Below are 18,042 nucleotides of genomic sequence, written 5' to 3'. Positions count from 1 at the left end.
TCACTTGCAGAACCCTATCACACAAATACGAGCGAAGCCATGCGACAAATTGTTGCGAGGCACCCAGTCGCAAGATTTTGTCAAGCAGTATGCGGTGATTTATGCGGTCGAAGGCGGCTTTTAAATCGGTATATATCACATCTACTTGTAGTTTACGTTCCATTTCGGCATTACAATTAGAGGTGAAGTCTAGGAGATTTGTTGTCACGGAGCAGCCAGCCATGAAACCGTGTTGGTCCGAAGAAATGTAGTGTCTAGTACGTTGAATTAAGGCGCCACTCACAATTATTTCGAACAATTTGGAGGCAGCGGGCAAATTTGTAATGCCACGGTAATTTCTGACACTTCGGCGGTCCCCATTCTTAAAGACCGGAAACATAAAGGAATGCTTCCAAATCTTCGGAAATTTCCCTTGCGCAAATGATTTGTTGAATATACAACAAAGCGATATAGCTAAAGCTTCAGCGCAACGGTAAAATACAACGGCAGGAATTCCATCAGGCCCAGCATAGTACGATGTTTTTATTTTTTTTGCGGCAGCAGTAATCATATCCGGGGTAATCTCAAAGACATCGAAGTCGACGAAATCGGCTGGGACCAGCGACGCACCACAATCAGTAGCCCTTGTTGGTCGAGGATCGCAGGCGAAAACAGACGAGAAGAACGTAGCAAATAGTTCACACGAATCAGATTCGAACATTTTCGTTTCGAATTTACAAATGACCAAAACTTTTTCGGGTTTCTGCGTAGGTCTGTTTGAATGCGTAAGACGTACGACTTGTAAAGGCTTGCATGTAGTCGCCTATAATCTTCACTAGCCCGTTTAAAATCTTGTTTAGTTTGGTTAGTACGCCACCGACGATGCTTACGTTGGAATTTATTGCGCACGCGCTTTAGACGACGAAGCAAATTTGTGCTCCACGCAGGAGTTGAAGCGGGTTTTACAAAGGGCAAATTCTCATAGAACCATAAGCGAATAACATCACAAAAGCGCGCAGCCATGGTGTCAACAGAGTCTGTTCCGAATAACCTGGTCCATTCAATATCACAAAGATCTGCAATAAGAGCATCGTAGTCGATTTTCCGGTAATTCAACTCACATCTCACTGAAGCAGCACATACTGGAGTGATCACTTGATGGTGAGTGGCGGGGAGCGAGATGAGCAAGGGAGGATGATGTAAATCCGGCTGTGTTAATGGCACGACGGACCTTTCGACCAACAAATCGGTTTCACTAGTAAACACCAAATCGGGAACCCGGCCAAGATGATTGCGCTCTATGTTAACCTGGCAAAGGTTTAAAAAGTCCATGCCATCGATCAGTGCTGCGCTTGCCACAGAAAGCTGTACGGAATTATTGTGCTGCATCACGCTGCTGTGTGCAGTCCAAGCGATATGCGGCTGATTATAATCACCGCATACGATCACAGTGCTATTGTCAGAGCTGCTCCCGCAAAGTTCACGTACAGAGGCAATGTGGGCATCGACGATTGCTACTTCGTTTCGTTTATCGGGCGATAGGTACAGGGCACAAAGTAAAAACATCACTTCGGTCTTCTCAGCTGAGGCAGCAGGAATATACAGAGCAGCAACATCTCCGTCTGATCAACCAATCGCAGTTATTAGCGACTCCCTCAGCGCAATTCAGGCACTCGAATCGCAAACAGCTCGCCACCCGTGGATTCAGGCAACACAGAAGGACGCCAGAAAAGACACAATTTTCATCTGGGTTCCAGGGCACTGTGGCATCCCTGGCAACGAAGCTGCTGATAGACTCGCCGGACTCGGGGAAAAGGAATTTTGTACACCAAAAAAGTGGCCTACATAGACGTCAAAAAGTGGTTGGAAAGCAAAATGAGACGAGCATGGGAAGAAAGATGGCACGGCTGTGAAGATATTTTCTTACGAAAAATAAAAAACGCAACTATCGCCTGGACTGAAAGAAAGAACTGGAAAGAAAGAAAAGTATTATCAAGGCTAAGAACTGGACACACAGGAATAACGCACAATCTAACAGGCACCGGAGAATTCAGGAAAACCTGCTCGATATGCAATGTCACATTAACTGTGGAACACATAATTACGTTCTGTCCGGAGTTCGAGGGACCACGACGCACCTACAACATCTCATCAAGCGTAAGGGAGGCACTGAGCGACGATCCTGTGGCAGAAACGACGATAATATTGTTCCTGAAAGACTGCAGTTTATTCGACCAAATTTAAATTGAATGCTTTGGCAGAAACACAATTGTATCTCTTTACAATTTGATACAATCTGGTGTTAAAGAGTACCGACTAACTGTCTCAGATCGCTGCTATGATGTCATTGCCCTAGGCGAAACATGGCTTGATTCCCGAACAGTCTCCAGTCAAGTTTTTGGATCCGATTATGATTATGTCTTTCGTTGCGATCGGAACCCGAATAATAGCCGCAAATCTATCGGCGGTGGTGTTTTGATAGCTGTCCGTCGTGGGTTAGAAGCCAGGGCTATCGAAAACAATGCATGGAACTGTGTAGAGCAAATTTGGACGGCCATCAAGCTAAGTGATCGCACACTTTTTCTTTGCGCTTTATACATCCGCGACAACGATCTTATTAATGTCCACTGTCAATCGGGGTACTCTATTATGGGAGAGGCGACTCCTCTTGATGAGATCATCATTCTGGGCGACTTTAACCTGCCAGGTATATCATGGAAACCTACCCATAGCGGATTTCTCTTCTCGGATCCTGAAAACTCGACGATTCATGCTGGTGCAGTAAACCTTCTCGACAATTATAGTGCTGCTATGCTCCGTCAAGTTAACCATGTAGTTAACGAAAACAACCGTTGCTTGGATCTCTGTTTCGTGAGCTCTTTAGAAAAGCCCCCCTGCATCACCGCAGCTCCATGTCCGCTAATTAAGCCAGTTTTGCACCACCCACCCCTGATAGTCTGTATTGAGGATAAGCCCCTTCGCGACTTCATTGAATTTCCCGCGGCTATATCCTACAACTTCCGTAAAGCTGATCTGCATAGTATTATTGACGTATTGTCCAGTATTGACTGGGCAGTGATACTTGACCCAGAGGACGTCGAAGCTGCGGCGCAAACCTTCTCACATGTTTTATTATATGTTATAGATCGACACGTCCCGAAAAGAAGTCACCGCTACACTTCTCACCCCTCTTGGTACACGAATGAGTTGCGCAAACTGTCCATACAAAAGAGCAACATTGCGGAGATTCACGAAGCATCGCACGCTTTCGCTAAAACGTCATTATGCGAGAGTTAGCCACTTATATAGGCGAGCCAGTAGGCAATGCTTTTCACGGCATCAACAGAGCATTCAACGGAAACTAAAGCGTCACCCGAAGTGCTTCTGGAACTATGTAAACGATCAACGCAGAGAGTCCGGCTTCCCGTCATCTATGAAGCATAACGGGGAAATCGCTGCCGCACCTCAGGATGTATGCCGTTCCTTTTCCAGCAAATTTGCAAGTGTTTTCACTAACGAGGTATTGAGCGTTGACCATGTTGCCTTAGCAGCAAGCAAAGTTCCAATTTATGGTCAAACACTAGGTGCCATTGATGCCAACGTCGAGAAAATCTCAAAAGCCGCTTCCATGCTTAAGTCGTCCTTCAACCCTGGACCTGATGGAGTACCTTTTGCATTCCTGAAGAGACACATATCCTGTTTGTTGACGCCATTGCTCTATCTATTCCGAATGTCCATCTCTAGCGGCGTATTCCCATAGTGTTGGAAATGTGCGCATATGTTTCTTGTACATAAAAAAGGTAGTAAACGAGATGTGAACAACTATAAAGGAATCACATCGCTCAGTGCAGTTTCAAAACTATTTGAGTTGGTAATCATGGAACCTCTATCGTCACACTGCAAACAATATCTAAGTGCCGATCAACATGGCTTTATTTCCCAGCGCTCTACCACCACAAACCTGCTGTGTCTGACATCATACATAACGGGAAGTATGGACCAACGTGCTCAAACAGACGTCTTATACACAGAGTTGTCGGTCGCTTTTGATAAGATAAACCATGACATCGCAATTGCAAAATTGCATAGACTGGGCGTTAGCGACAACCTTTTGCGCAGGTTTCGCTCATATCTGACCAATCGACAGTTGGTGGTTGCGATTGGAGATTGTAGGTCCGATAGCTATCTAGCCTCCTCAGATATTCCTCAGGGAAGCCATCTAGGACCTTTGATCTTTCTGCTCTACTTCAACGATGTTAATTTGGCTATCAAATGCCCTCGACTCTCGTATGCGGATGACCTGAAAATGTTTTCCCAGATCCGTTCGACAGACGATTGTCACTTTCTCCAAAATCAGTTGGAGGCCTTTGCCACGTGGTGCGATGTGAACCGCCTGTTAGTGAACCCGGAGAAGTGTTCAATAATCACTTTCTCCAGAAAGAAAGACCCGATCCTGTTTTGTTATGAGCTCAATGGCACATCCATCGAACGTGTTCCGTATACTAAAGATCTGGGAGTTATCTTGGATCTTGGAGCCCGTTGATTTAATAATAATAAATAAATAAGCGTCTGGATGCTGTGTTGAAAAACTTGGGCTTCAAGCAGAGTGCTTGTTTGTACACGAACAAAGTCAGGGGAAAAGTATTTACCTGCTTGTTTACGTGGATGATATTCTCGTGGACTGTGTGGACGATTCCGAGATCAAGACTGTATACGAGCAACTGAAGAAACAGTTTGAAATGACTGATCTTGGGAAGTTGAGTTACTTCCTTGGAATGGAAGTGGATTGAGATAAAAGTGGATATAGCGTGTCTTTCAAAGGCTATATTGACCGGATTATTGATAAATTCGGACTTTGTGATGCCAAAAAGGCTGAAACCCCCATGGAAATTGGGTACGTAAAGCAAGAAAACGAAAGCAGTGCGTTTTCTGATGGTACAATGTACAGAAGCCTCGTCCGTGTGCTACTTTACATAGCGGTCTGTGCTCGACCTGATATTGCTGTGAGACGATTCTTGGACGAAAGGTGAGTGCACCCAGTGATGCAGATTGGGTATCTGCGAAGCGAGTTGTGCGCTATTTAAAGGCGACAAAGGATTGGCAATTACGGTACAACAGTTGTGGTGGCGAACTGGTCGGATTTTCTGATGCGGATTGGGCTGGTGATATCTGTTCCAAGAAGTCAATCACAGGGATTGTTTACCTGTATGCTGGTGGAGCTGTTTCATGGTGTAGTCGGAAGCAAACAAGTGTAACGTTGTCTTCGATGGAATCGGAGTATGTGGCTTTACGCGAGGCAAGCCAGGAACTTCTATAGCTACTGAAGCTACTAAGAGATTTAGGCGAACCATATGAAGGACCGGTGACTATGACGGAAGACAACCAGAGCTGCATAACATTCGTGAGTTCGGAATGAACAAGTCGGTGTTCGAAGCATGTGGAGACGACGGAACATTACGTCAAGAATTTATTCAACGACGGAGTGCTGAAACTGAAATATTGTCCGTCGAAACACATGGTTGCTGATATTCTAACGAAACCACTTGGAGTTGTCAAACAACGGAAGTTTGCTGAGATGATTGGGTTAGCTGCAAGTGATTGCAACAAATGTTGAGGAGGAGTATTGGGAAAGCAACATTCATGGCATCCTTGTTATGTTTGCGCGTAGTGTTTATATGTGTGTATGTTTGTCCACCAAATCACCAGCGAAGCAAACTTGGCAATAGAGTAGCAGCAGCGGAAACTTTTGGCGGTAGCCATTTTATTGTCATGTGCTTTCAATGTGATAAGATCGTTTTTCATTAATAAATCTTTTTGTGCTTAATTAATTAACCTTGGCTTTCAATTCTATTGCGACTTTAACCCAAGATTATTCTCAGGCCCCTCATTTACCCTTCCTTTATGCTGAATTCTATATATTTACTCACTGAAGCCTCTTAACAGTGCAAAAGTCCCTCCTATAGCTATATGGAGAACGTGCCACCCGAGCCAAAAAACTCTGATACCCTCCTATAGCTAGGTGTACTGGTCAGAGGAACGAAGGAGTCCTCGTCAGGGACGGCTATAATATGGGATAGTGCTGGCAGCGAGGAATAAGTGGTTAAAGTAGATCAAGCTTTGAAGGAAGGGTAAACCCCATACACACAAGCACGCATAAAATTTAATAAGCATATCGCTCACTCAATAGCGATTATAGCAAAAACAAATGCAGTGCAGGTCATACAGCAAACATCCGGGCGATATTACAATAAATCAACTATACTGGTCGCAGTAATGGGTCTACATATTGAAAAAAAAAAACAAGATCGTAATAGAAAGTTCACATTAAATCGTTTTCATGTCAATTTTATATTGGAATTACAATTACAATGATAAGAGTATATCAAAACAAAGTAAACAATAAGTTGTATTGCAGTCGTGCGTGTCCTCATATACAACTCATGACTGTGAATTATAAAGCAGTACAGATGACTGCAATATTAAGTAAGTGATTAAGATATAAATCATATATGTATTCAGGAGTATTTTAAGTTGCGTGTTATTAGAACTAAAAAAGTTAGAATTAAAAATAATCGTCAAAATTTTCGCACGTATATTGCCTCCACTTTGGTACATATATGCTCTTATCTGGCGTGAAATATAACTTTTTCGTTCAGCTATGATGTCGTATTTCTCAGTTGCAATCGAGATAAACAAACCAAATGGCTTACTGGGAGGTACCCGGGTAGACAAAAGAGGGGGAGCTGACAAGTGGGGAGGAACGTCCGAAAGAGGAACAAGCGTTGTATTTTTGCATTATAAGCATTTCGGTTACAATAACCTATGTACAAGTGGCTGTGAGACAAAGGCTCCTCGAGTAAGATCGGGCACTCAGCTAGTATCTAATAAGTTTGAAAATCAAGATTTTAAGGGAGCGGCGTTTTAATACGACAAGTCTCTGCACCATGCTGCACTGAAATACTTATGTGTATGATCGTTTTTCACCCATTTCCCGTGATCGGATTATTACAAAATTAGTATCAATATAAGCGGAAAAGTCTATAAAATCGTAATCTGAGATAAAAAAAAATTGAGTTTATTTAAAAAAATTTTAGTCGATCATGTCCCCTTAATTACAAATACCTTAATAATAATATTCATTTACTACAGCTACCTGATGATACTTATTCACCGACGAAATTGTTCAACAATAAATCTAGTACATTGGAGCTCAATAACTTAAAGCTATACAAAAAGTTACTTCTTCGCTCGCCAGTAACAGTGGAATCGGTCGAACAGAAAACATTGGCAGCCAAATATTCTTCGCTAGAAGAATTTAGCGCTGATATTCAAGATATTGCACACAATATAGCAATTATCCACGGATGTAAGCGGTTTTTCATTGTTTTTTGTGTATTCAATAAAATTTTATTTGTTTCAGCGAATTCCCTCGAATATGATGCAGTTATGTATTTTATTACAGATTGTGTTTATGATCTAATTGAAATACGGGACTGTCCTGATTGTTTTCGACATTCAAATGAAAAGGCAGAACCTGAATGGTTCGCTAGACCGTGCACTACACGACACGAATTAGTGTTTGCTAAACAGAAAGGTTACCAGTATTGGCCTGCAAAAGTGATTCGTGTATATAACAATAAATATGACGTTCGGTTTTTTGGTGACAAACATTCTCGGGCAATCATTGAAGCTACAAGTGTTAAACCAATTGATACGAACCTTGATTTGTTGAAAGTAAAACTCAACAAACGTGGTTTTCAGAAGGCCATAGATGAACTACATGCTCACCGAATTCTTGCTGGTTTTCCTAAAGATTATTGTGTACAGGGAAGCCAAGTGCCAATAAAAAATGTTCAATCTTCAGGTATTAGAAAGACTTCTGCAAATAATAAAAATCGAATAAAGACACGAGGTGAAAATCTGGAACCTGAAGTACAACAAGTTCATTACAATAAATCAGTGACGTCTTCCAGCGCAATCATTGTTGCCAATCGATCACCACGCAACACATTGCAATCTTCAAGGTACGTAAACATTCAATTTCTCAAAGTTTTGTACAAATCGAATCCCTCTTGCAGTGACACTTCTCCATTTTTCTCAGGTTTTCAAACCAAAAACTCATATTTCATGCTAAAATATCTCTAAACCAGATTGATATTGTGATATTCTATTTTTCTCAGTAATGAATAGACGCTCAATATATAAGGTACCCCGGGGCAAGTGGGAATACGGGGTAAGTGGGAACGGAGCTCATAACTCTTTTAACCTCATTTTCTTGAACCGAACTTTTTTACAAATGAAAGATACAATTCAAACGCATGCATTAACATTATAGATGATTTATAATTGGCGTTCCAAACACCAAAATTGGACTTTAAATTTGAGCGTTATTTTCAATGTTTGTTGTAATTTTGATGCACCTTTCTATAAATGATATTTTGGCCACAGGGTTTTATAAAAGTACATGTTTTGACGTAGGACTACGTCTTACGGCAAGTTTTGAGATAGGGTGTCATTCAAAAAAATCGAAAAATGCGAGCGTCACGAAAAATGATAGGTTTTGAGCGCTAATAGCTCAGCGGTTTTCCGATCGATTTTCAATATTTTTGCACCAATCGATCGGAAAACTTTCTACGCATCCACACCAATAAAGAAAACTACCCAAGTAACACTTGCAACATGTTTTGCCTTTCTACTATATAAATATATAGTATAAAGGTATAGAAATCACTCGGAAAACCGGAAATGGAAAGAAGGTCCTGCGGGCCGAATGTCATATACCATTCGACTCAGTTTTGAAAACTGAGCATTTTCTGTGTGTATGTGTGTGTGTGTGTGTGTGTGTTTTTTATTTTTTTTATTTTAACGAGTAGGGAAATCTGCTATCAGACACCTGAGAAGACAACTCAGGGAGTGGGGTTTGGTATCCCGACCCCCCTACTGGGGCGTGAGGATCCAGACCCACTAAAACCCTACTCAAGTCTCCAGCCTCAATCCCCCCTGGAACCACCTTATCGGTATTACTTCAGGGAGGGGCTATTGTGCTTAACGCACGCTCTTAGATAACTACTGGACTATGGTAGTTAGACTGTTTATTCGCCGTTGATCGGCTTTCCAGCGGTTTTGTAGCTCAAGTACGATCTGGGTAGCAGCCGCATTGATCGCACCCCAGACGTCCGAGCTAGAACACATCCTTTGGACTAAGTTATCCGAAGTAGTGTCCTGTCCGCTAACTGCCATCATGTTGCTTCTCACGCCCGCGAAACGAGGGCATATGAAGAAAGCATGTTCTGCAGTTTCCTCAACGTCCGCGCATTCGGGGCACTCGGGGGACTCCGCATGCCCAAATTTGTGCAGATACTGTCTAAAACAACCATGCCCTGACAGAATCTGTGTCAGGTGGAAGTTGACTTCGCCATGGCGCCTGTTGACCCATCCGGATAGTTCCGGGATAAGTCTATGTGTCCACCGGCCTTTTGTGGAATCAGACCATGCCCGTTGCCATGTGATCATCGAGGCCGATCTTGTGGTACTCCGTATGCCTCTAGTTCCTTTTTTTTGGCTGCACTGTTCAGTTTGTTTACGTTGAGTTTTTAACGCCTCTATAATAAACCGTCTTTTTGCAGTGATTTTGAATATTAATTGTTTTGTTTGTGTTGACTTCGGTCTGCTGCTATACTGCTGTTCAGTTTGACTTTTCCTTCCACTAAGAGCGACATCTGTATTTCAAACGCGTAACCCTCTGCATAGACGATCGATATTAAGAGTGTCCACCTCACTTTCATGATGGCTTGCAAAAAATGCAATAAGCACGTCAATGATTCAGACCAAATCGTTTGTCGCGGTTTTTGTGGTTCAAAGTTCCATATGATTTGCGCTAATATTGATCTTCCGGTTATGGATATCCTGGGCGAGTACGAGCGTAATGTTTTTTGGATGTGCAATGGTTGTGCGGATTTATTCTCCAACGAACATTTTAGAAACATCGCTCTACGGAATGAAATCAGTAGCACTGCTGCTTCGGCAAGCGATATAAAGGCCATGAAGACCGATATTGATAAGCTGAGTACCGCAATCAACACGCTTGCCTCCAAGGTTGACATAAAACTTCAAACTCCTCTGCCGGTCTCTCCTATGCCATGGGGCAATCGCAATGACTTGATGCCGAATACCCCCAAACGCAGACGTGCAAATAGCGGGAATCCTGTTGATTCAATTAAGAGCGCAAGTGGTACTCGCGGTACAAAGCCTTCGGCGGGCTCAGTAAAAACAGTATCGTTGAGCGACGACCTTTTTTGGATTTATCTTTCATCTTTTCATCCTAATACTTCAGTGGATGATATGTTGACGTTTGTGCAGGACTGTTTGGATCTTGATTCTAGTACAAAGCTTAAAGTGGTAAAACTGGTACCCAAAGGTACAGACCTTTCTACGTTAAGATACGTCTCCTTTAAAGTCGGTATCAGTCGTGACCTAAAACACGTTGCGCTGTGTAGCGACTCCTGGCCTGAAAATGTGTTTTTCCGTGAATTCGAGGACAACCGATCAAAAAACGTTGTTGTCGGATTGCAGTTGAATTCACAAACAACAACGCTTCTCAAGCCACTAGATGGCGATGGACAGAATCATGCGAAACCACCGGAAGTGCAGTAGGTACCAGCGCTGCTCTACCATTGACACACCAGGAACCAGAACGCACTGCCTGTCGCATTATGGGAGACCTCAGCCCACCCGACCCAGACATGCTAGAAGTTTCTTGTCGTCGTAGTCATCTCGTTTCCTGCCATCAGAGTCGTTCTGGTCCTGCGGTTGGGATTGGTAGCGGGGTCTCCCAAACATCGTTCTCAGGCAAGTATGCGTACGTTAGTAACATTCATTTGCCTGATCAACATCCGTGTTCCAGCGAACCGTCTACTAGTCTACCAAACGGCAGGGTCCGATCGGGAGAATTGAGATGCATCAGTCCGGGACGCACAACACAAAGCAATATGGTAGCCCTTGATCCGCCTAGCTCAGCCTCGCCCGATGCCGGTTTCACCCAATCACAGTTAAATAGTTCCTGCCATCATAGTCGTCCCGGTTCTGAGTCTAGTGCTGCGATCAGGGCTTACCAAGCTGCCCTCTTTGGCAAGTATCCATCTTCTCGTGACGTTGCTCGACCTGATATCGCCTCCACTTCCAGCTCGACGTCAGCAGTTCTATCAGCCACTTCATCGCAAGTTTTTCTATACTACCAGAATATTGGTGGTATTAATAGTTCTCTTGCTGAGTACCAGCTGGCTTGCAGTGACGCATGCTACGATATCTACGCTTTCACGGAAACTTGGCTGAAGAACAGCACACTATCGAAGCAACTGTTTGACGACAGGTACTCGGTTTATCGGCACGATCGGACAGCCTTAAATAGTAACAAAAGCTCTGGCGGCGGAGTTCTTTTGGCCGTGCGCTCCTACATCAAATCCTGGCAATTGAAACCTCCCGAAATAACGACGGTCGAGCATCTGTGGGTAGCGATATCGACTCAATCTGGAACGGTTTTTATCTGTGTCGTATATTTTCCACCTGACCGCATCAATGACAGCAACATAATCGACAAACACGCACTCTCTCTCGAATGGGTTGTCTCTCAAATGGAAGCTAATGATAGCATTATTATTGTAGGCGATTTCAACCTCAGCACAGTTTCGTGGCTCAGCGATACGAATAATTTCCGCTTTCCTGACTTTGCTCATTCCTCTTTTCGTCCAGCTTCACTGTCCTTGCTTGATTCATATTCAACAGCCGGACTGAGACAGCTGAATGGCATTTTGAATGCAAATAACCGTTTGCTTGATCTGTGTTTCGTAAGCGAAGAATTAGGGCAACGTTGTTTAATTCTGCAAGCCCCAACACCACTCGTCAAGCATTGCAGGCATCATCCACCTCTATTGTTGACACTGGATTTGAAACCCGAATATCGTTTCTTAGACCATGCGGAAACCGTCTATTACGACTTTCTCAGAGCAGACTTCGAGGCGATGAACAGTTTTTTGGCTAACTTGGACTGGAATTCTTTACTCGCTAGTCATGACGTTAGCTTTGCTGCTTCCACCGTTTGTGGCATCATACTTTACGCGATCGATCAGTTTACACCCAAAAAATTCAAACGCAAGCCTTCTAAGCCCGCATGGTCCAACTCGGAACTTAAACGCCTGAAACGACTGAAAAGAGCTGCCCTTAGGAAATACTGCAAATATCGCTCGGACCGCACCAAAGTTGACTATGCACATGCTAACTCCAACTACAAGCGCCTAAATAATAGTTTGTTTATTGCCCATAATTCGCATCTGCAGAGCTCTCTTAGAGCAAATCCCAAGAAGTTTTGGACCTTTGTAAGCGAACAACGGAAAGAATCTGGACTTCCTTCCAATATGACTGACGGCGTTAAAGTAGCGGATTCAGTCGCAGGTATTGCCGACTTGTTTCGCACGCAATTCAGTAGCGTTTTTTCTGATGAGATCGCCCTTGCTCATGACATTGTGGCAGTTACAAGTAACATTACTCGCTTAACCGTTTCCAGTTTCCCGTACAACGTAACTAGCGATGTGGTGATCTCTGCTGGGAAACATTTGAAATCCTCAACTGGATGCGGCCCAGATGGCATTCCTTCCATAGTCTTGAAACGCTGTTTAAATACTCTTGCATTGCCCTTAGCTAAGGTTTTCGATATATCATTGACGATGGGAGTTTTCCCCGAGTGCTGGAAGGATTCCTTTGTTTTCCCTGTGCACAAAAAGGGATGCAAAAGAACCTTTGCCAATTACCGTGGTATTGCTGCCTTAAGTGCTGTCTCTAAGCTGTTTGAGCTAATCGTTCTGGAAAAGTTGATGCAAGATTGCTCACACTGCATCTCTCCTGACCAGCATGGATTTATGCCAAAGCGCTCAACGACAACTAATTTAATCGCCTTTACATCGTTCATCATCCGTGCAATGCAAGAAGGGAATCAAGTTGACGCTATATATACGGACCTTTCTGCAGCTTTCGACCGTATAAACCATGAAATAGCCATCTCTAAATACCACGAACTGGGCATTCACGACAATCTGCTGGCTTGGCTTCGCTCCTATCTCATCGGCAGAACTATGTCAGTCAAAATCGGCGATTACGTATCGTCACCCTTCGTAGCAACTTCCGGCGTTCCCCAAGGCAGTCATTTGGGACCGTTCTTGTTTCTGCTGTACATGAATGACGTGAACAGTATCCTCAAATGTTCGAGATTATCTTATGCTGACGATTTGAAAATGTACTGTACAGTAAAAAGCCCTAATGATGCCCATCTCTTGCAACAGGATTTGGAGACCTTTGACGAATGGTGCCGAATTAACAAGATGTCACTAAATGTGTCCAAGTGCTCAGTCATCTCCTTCGGTCGCAAACGTAACATGTATCTGCACGATTACGCCCTTTGTGAGACGGCCCTAAAGCGCGAAACAACCGTTAAAGACTTGGGAGTCTTGCTTGACTCTAAACTAACGTTCAAGAACCACATTTCCTACGTTGTATCCAGGGCTTCCTCGCAACTAGGATTTCTGTTCCGCTTTGCGAAAAGCTTCAAGGATGTATATTGCTTAAAATCTCTATATTGCTCGCTAGTTCGTCCTATGCTGGAATACTCCGCCATTGTTTGGTCACCTTTTTACCAAAATGCAATTCATCGGATTGAAGCAGTTCAACGCAAATTTATCAGGTTTGCTCTGCGACACCTCCGCTGGCGTGACCCACGTAACCTGCCAAGTTACGAAAGCCGTTGCAAGCTGATTAATTTAGAACCGCTGGAAGGAAGGCGCAATGTGGCTAAGGCGTGTTTTGTCGGCGATCTTCTTCAAGGAAATATCGATAGTCCTGAATTGCTTAGTCGCCTAGATATCAACACTAGAAGACGTAATCTTCGTTCGCACGCCTTTCTCGTCAATCGACATTCAAGAACTAACTATGGGTTACACGAACCAGTGCTTAGTATGTGCCGGGTTTTTAATAGCTGCTATGAGGTGTTTGATTTTAATGTGTCTCGTGAAAACAATAAGCGTTGTTTTAAAAGATGTTTGTGCTAGGTTAGTTCATATATGTTTTAAATAGATTTTGTCATTAGGATTATACTTTATCTGTTGACTATAATAAATGTAAATTCCACGTTGGTTGAAGCACTCTACGTCCTCGCTGATGATGATACCAATAGGCATCATACCCGCTAAGACGCAGATTGCGTCATGTGAAACTGTGCGGTACGCACTCGCCACTCTTAAGCACATGAGACGATAGGTGCTTTCCAGCTTGGTTAGATAGCTTTTGGTACCTAACGCCGATGACCACACCGGCCCGCCATACCTGAGTATGGACTGGACCACGTTGGCTAAAAGCCTTCGCTTGCTGCCATATACCGCAGAGCTATTAGACATCATACGAGACAATGCCGAAATAGCTGTGGAAGCCTTCTTGCAGGCATAGTCGACGTGCTCCCGAACTTGAGCTTGTCGTCGACCATGACTCCAAGGAGTTTTAAGAACCGCGTTGACGAAATAGTGCAGTCCCCGACACTGATATTTGCTTGCTGCACCGACTTGCGGTTGTTCACCACGATAACCTCCGTTTTATGATGCGCTAGGTCCAGTTTCCTGGATTGCATCCAATCTTCAACAATTCTTATAGAGTGGGCAGCCGTCAACTCAACCTCTCTGATAGATTCACCGTAGACTTCCAAGGTGATATCGTCCGCAAAGCCGACAATCACCACCCCTACTGGAAACTTTAGCTTCAACACCTCGTCATACAGTCATCCCAGTATTATGGGCCAGTTAAGCATGATGATGCTACAAAATTATTGGTAGAAACGCAGATTTAAATAATTTACAATTTATTTATAATCTAATTGGTTATAAATATATCATAATTTGATGTTCAGTAGGCAATCTTGTTCTAAATTCACACACTTTTTTGCAGAACAACAAAATATAAGCATATTCCATTCCCAGTATTATAAGCCACTTTTAAACCTGGTCAGAATTATGGGTCAATGTTTCCAGTATTATGGGTCAGTAAAACAAAATTGGTTTTATTTCGAGCAAACCGTGTGTATGTGTGTGTGTGTGTTTTTTTTACCGTGAGGAAAAGCTCAATGCCTGCCACACTAATGATGCACTGCATCATGTGGCACGGTGTGGGATTCTAACCCACTAAAAACCTCACTGCTCCTGGCCCCAAATCCTCCCGGGACCACCGCTAGGTATTACTTCGGGAGGAGGGTGTGCCTATGCACTACTCCGCTACCTGTCGAGACGTGCACCGATGCTGAGATGGCGACCAACTTAACGTCCATCTCTTCACGGCCACCCTCGCAGGATTTCTTTGCGAAGGTGTAGCTAGCATCGCGACCGCATTCACAGGAACTTTACCCCACCCGTCGAGACGTGAGCCAAATCGGGTGCCTTCCAACAGCACGCACATGGCCTCCGTAGCGGGATTTCTCCACCTGTCGAGACGTGACCTGATAAAGAAGTGCTCTCCAACAAAACGCGCACTCCGCACAGTCACCATCGCAGGATTTCTTCCATTTCCACACTGAATATTGTTCATCTAGGTGCAGGGACTATTTTGGGAAAGATCCCATCACCCACACATATGAGTCCGTCTAGGGTTTTACCGCGCCCAGAATCGCGTTGCTTTTGATCTGTGTGTCATATGCGGCCTAGATACGTCCATTCAATGGACCACCTTGTCCTCTATACGCTCATCACCCCTCTTTTGAAGCTAGGCATTACCGACTTGCTGATCTGCCCTCCATTTTCGCTGCAGCTGAACCAGAATTCTTGAAATCGATCTATTGACGACGTTCCAAGTGCCCTCATCTAGACACATTTTCTCAACAATGTTGTCTACGTTTAGAGCGACATATCCTCGCGCACCGCTTCAAATCTGGGGCATACAAAGACTACATGCTCGGGTGTTTCTTCAACCACCCAACTGTCAAAAAACCGCGAATACCGTTGATCTATATGCTTGACCCATAATACTGGGAAAAGTTAATTTTGGTCCCAGTATTATGGGCCATTGTTTAATTTCGTCTATTAGAGCGGAAAATGCATTTTTCTAGGTGGTTTCACCGTAATTCAATGAATACATACCTATTCCCTCGATTTCCATCCATTTTACGCTCAGACATACAAATTTACGCCGCTATTCAGCTTATAATTCACAACCGACTTTTTATTACAACCACAAAAATAACATTGAATCGACAGTCAATTGGAGACAAGTGACAACTATAGGAAAATTAAGAAAATTAACGCATTCGAACTAAGTGTATTGCTGTCAAGCATGCAGTGCAATGTTGCTTCTATCTATTGCACTCATATTCGATAGTTAAATATTAATTTGTTACGTATAAAACTAATGTAAAGTGTACACTGGCCCATAATACTGGGATGACTGTACATGACGTTCCACAACACCGGGCCCAGTATGGAACCTTGCGGAACCCCTGAGGTGATTGGAACGCATTTCTGACCCTCCTCCGTGTTGTAGCATAGCACACCATTCTGGAAATAATTTTCCAGAATTCTGTACAGCGACACCGGCACTTGGACGTTCCGAAGCGAGCTGGCTATGGAGTCCCAGCTAGCGCTATTAAACGCATTTCTCACGTCGAGCGTGACAACTGCGCAATAACGAATATCTGTCCTCTTGGGCTGGATTGCCACCTCGGCTGTCTTAGTGACAGACAAGATGGCATCCACCGTAGATTTGCCTTTTCGGAAGCCGAATTGGTTCCTTGACAGACCGTTTGTACCCTCCGTGTACTGTACGAGTCTGTTAAGGATAACCCTCTCCAGCACCTTGCCGGCAGTATCGAGTAGACAGATCGGCCTATATGACGAGGGGACACCCGGAGGTTTTCCCGGCTTCGGCAATAGGACCAGGTTCTGTCGCTTCCATCTGTCCGGGAAGTTGCCGGCTTCCAGGCATCTATTCATTACTGCCCCGAATAATTCGGGAGCCTCTAAAATAGCCGCTTTAATGGCCATATTCGGGATACCGTCTGGCCCCGGTGCCTTGCTCACCTTTAGGGATTTAGCGATATCAATGAGTTCCTCGTTCGTAACCGTCACTTCCTCCCCGACCTCCAAACCGCCGTCGCCCACGTTACTTTGGATGTTCGGCTGGGAGGCCGACCTTCCTACGCTATGGTCTGAGATACTGGAACGTCGGCCGTGGGACGACTCAGCGGCCTGGGGCCAGGGCCTTGGCTCGTGGCGCGGAAAGAGGCCCTCGATGATCCGCTCCAGCATCTCTGGCGATTGCTCAGCGGGCGCCATCATACCCTTGGTCTTTGCCATTACGACTCTGTAGGCATCACCCCACGGGTTCGCATTGGCACTAGCACATAACCTTTCAAAGCAGTCTCGTTTACTAGCTTTTATCCCGCTCTTAAGCGCTGCGCGTGCAGCAACAAGTGCTACTCGACATTCAGCCCTGCTTTCATCCGAACGAGCTCTTTGCATAATTCTCCTCACACGAAAGCACGCTCCGCGGAGTTCCGCAATTTCATCTGTCCACCAGTAAGCCGGTGACCTGCCATACCTAGGTCGACCTTTCCTAGGCATGGTAGCGTCACATGCTCGCGACAGTACCTCAACCAAATGATCAGCGTTCGGATCGGGCATACCGCGATCACCGCACTCTCTCCGGATCGCTTCCACAAAAACTTCGGGATCGAAGTATGATGTCTTCCATCCACGGGTGGTTGGAGAGTTGGCCCTACTCGCCGCCTGCCGCCTCGTTATCTGACCGACACCATAGCGGACCGCCTGATGGTCACTGTGAGTGTAGCCATTATCTACCCTCCAGTCTCCTATCAGACCAGGACTGCCGAAAGTCACGTCGATGATAGACTCCGCACCGTTCCTATTGAAGGTACTTGTGTTGCCGACGTTGGCCAGATCTACGTTAAGCTTTGCCAGAGCTTCAAGCAGAATCCGACCCCTATGGTTCGTGCGACGACTTCCCCACTCTACCGCCCAAGCGTTA

Source organism: Sabethes cyaneus, chromosome 3 (assembly GCF_943734655.1).
Source record: "Sabethes cyaneus chromosome 3, idSabCyanKW18_F2, whole genome shotgun sequence".
NCBI lineage: Eukaryota > Metazoa > Arthropoda > Insecta > Diptera > Culicidae > Sabethes > Sabethes cyaneus.
The sequence above is the reverse complement of the archived record's forward strand: the minus strand, read 5'-3'. Positions refer to the sequence as shown.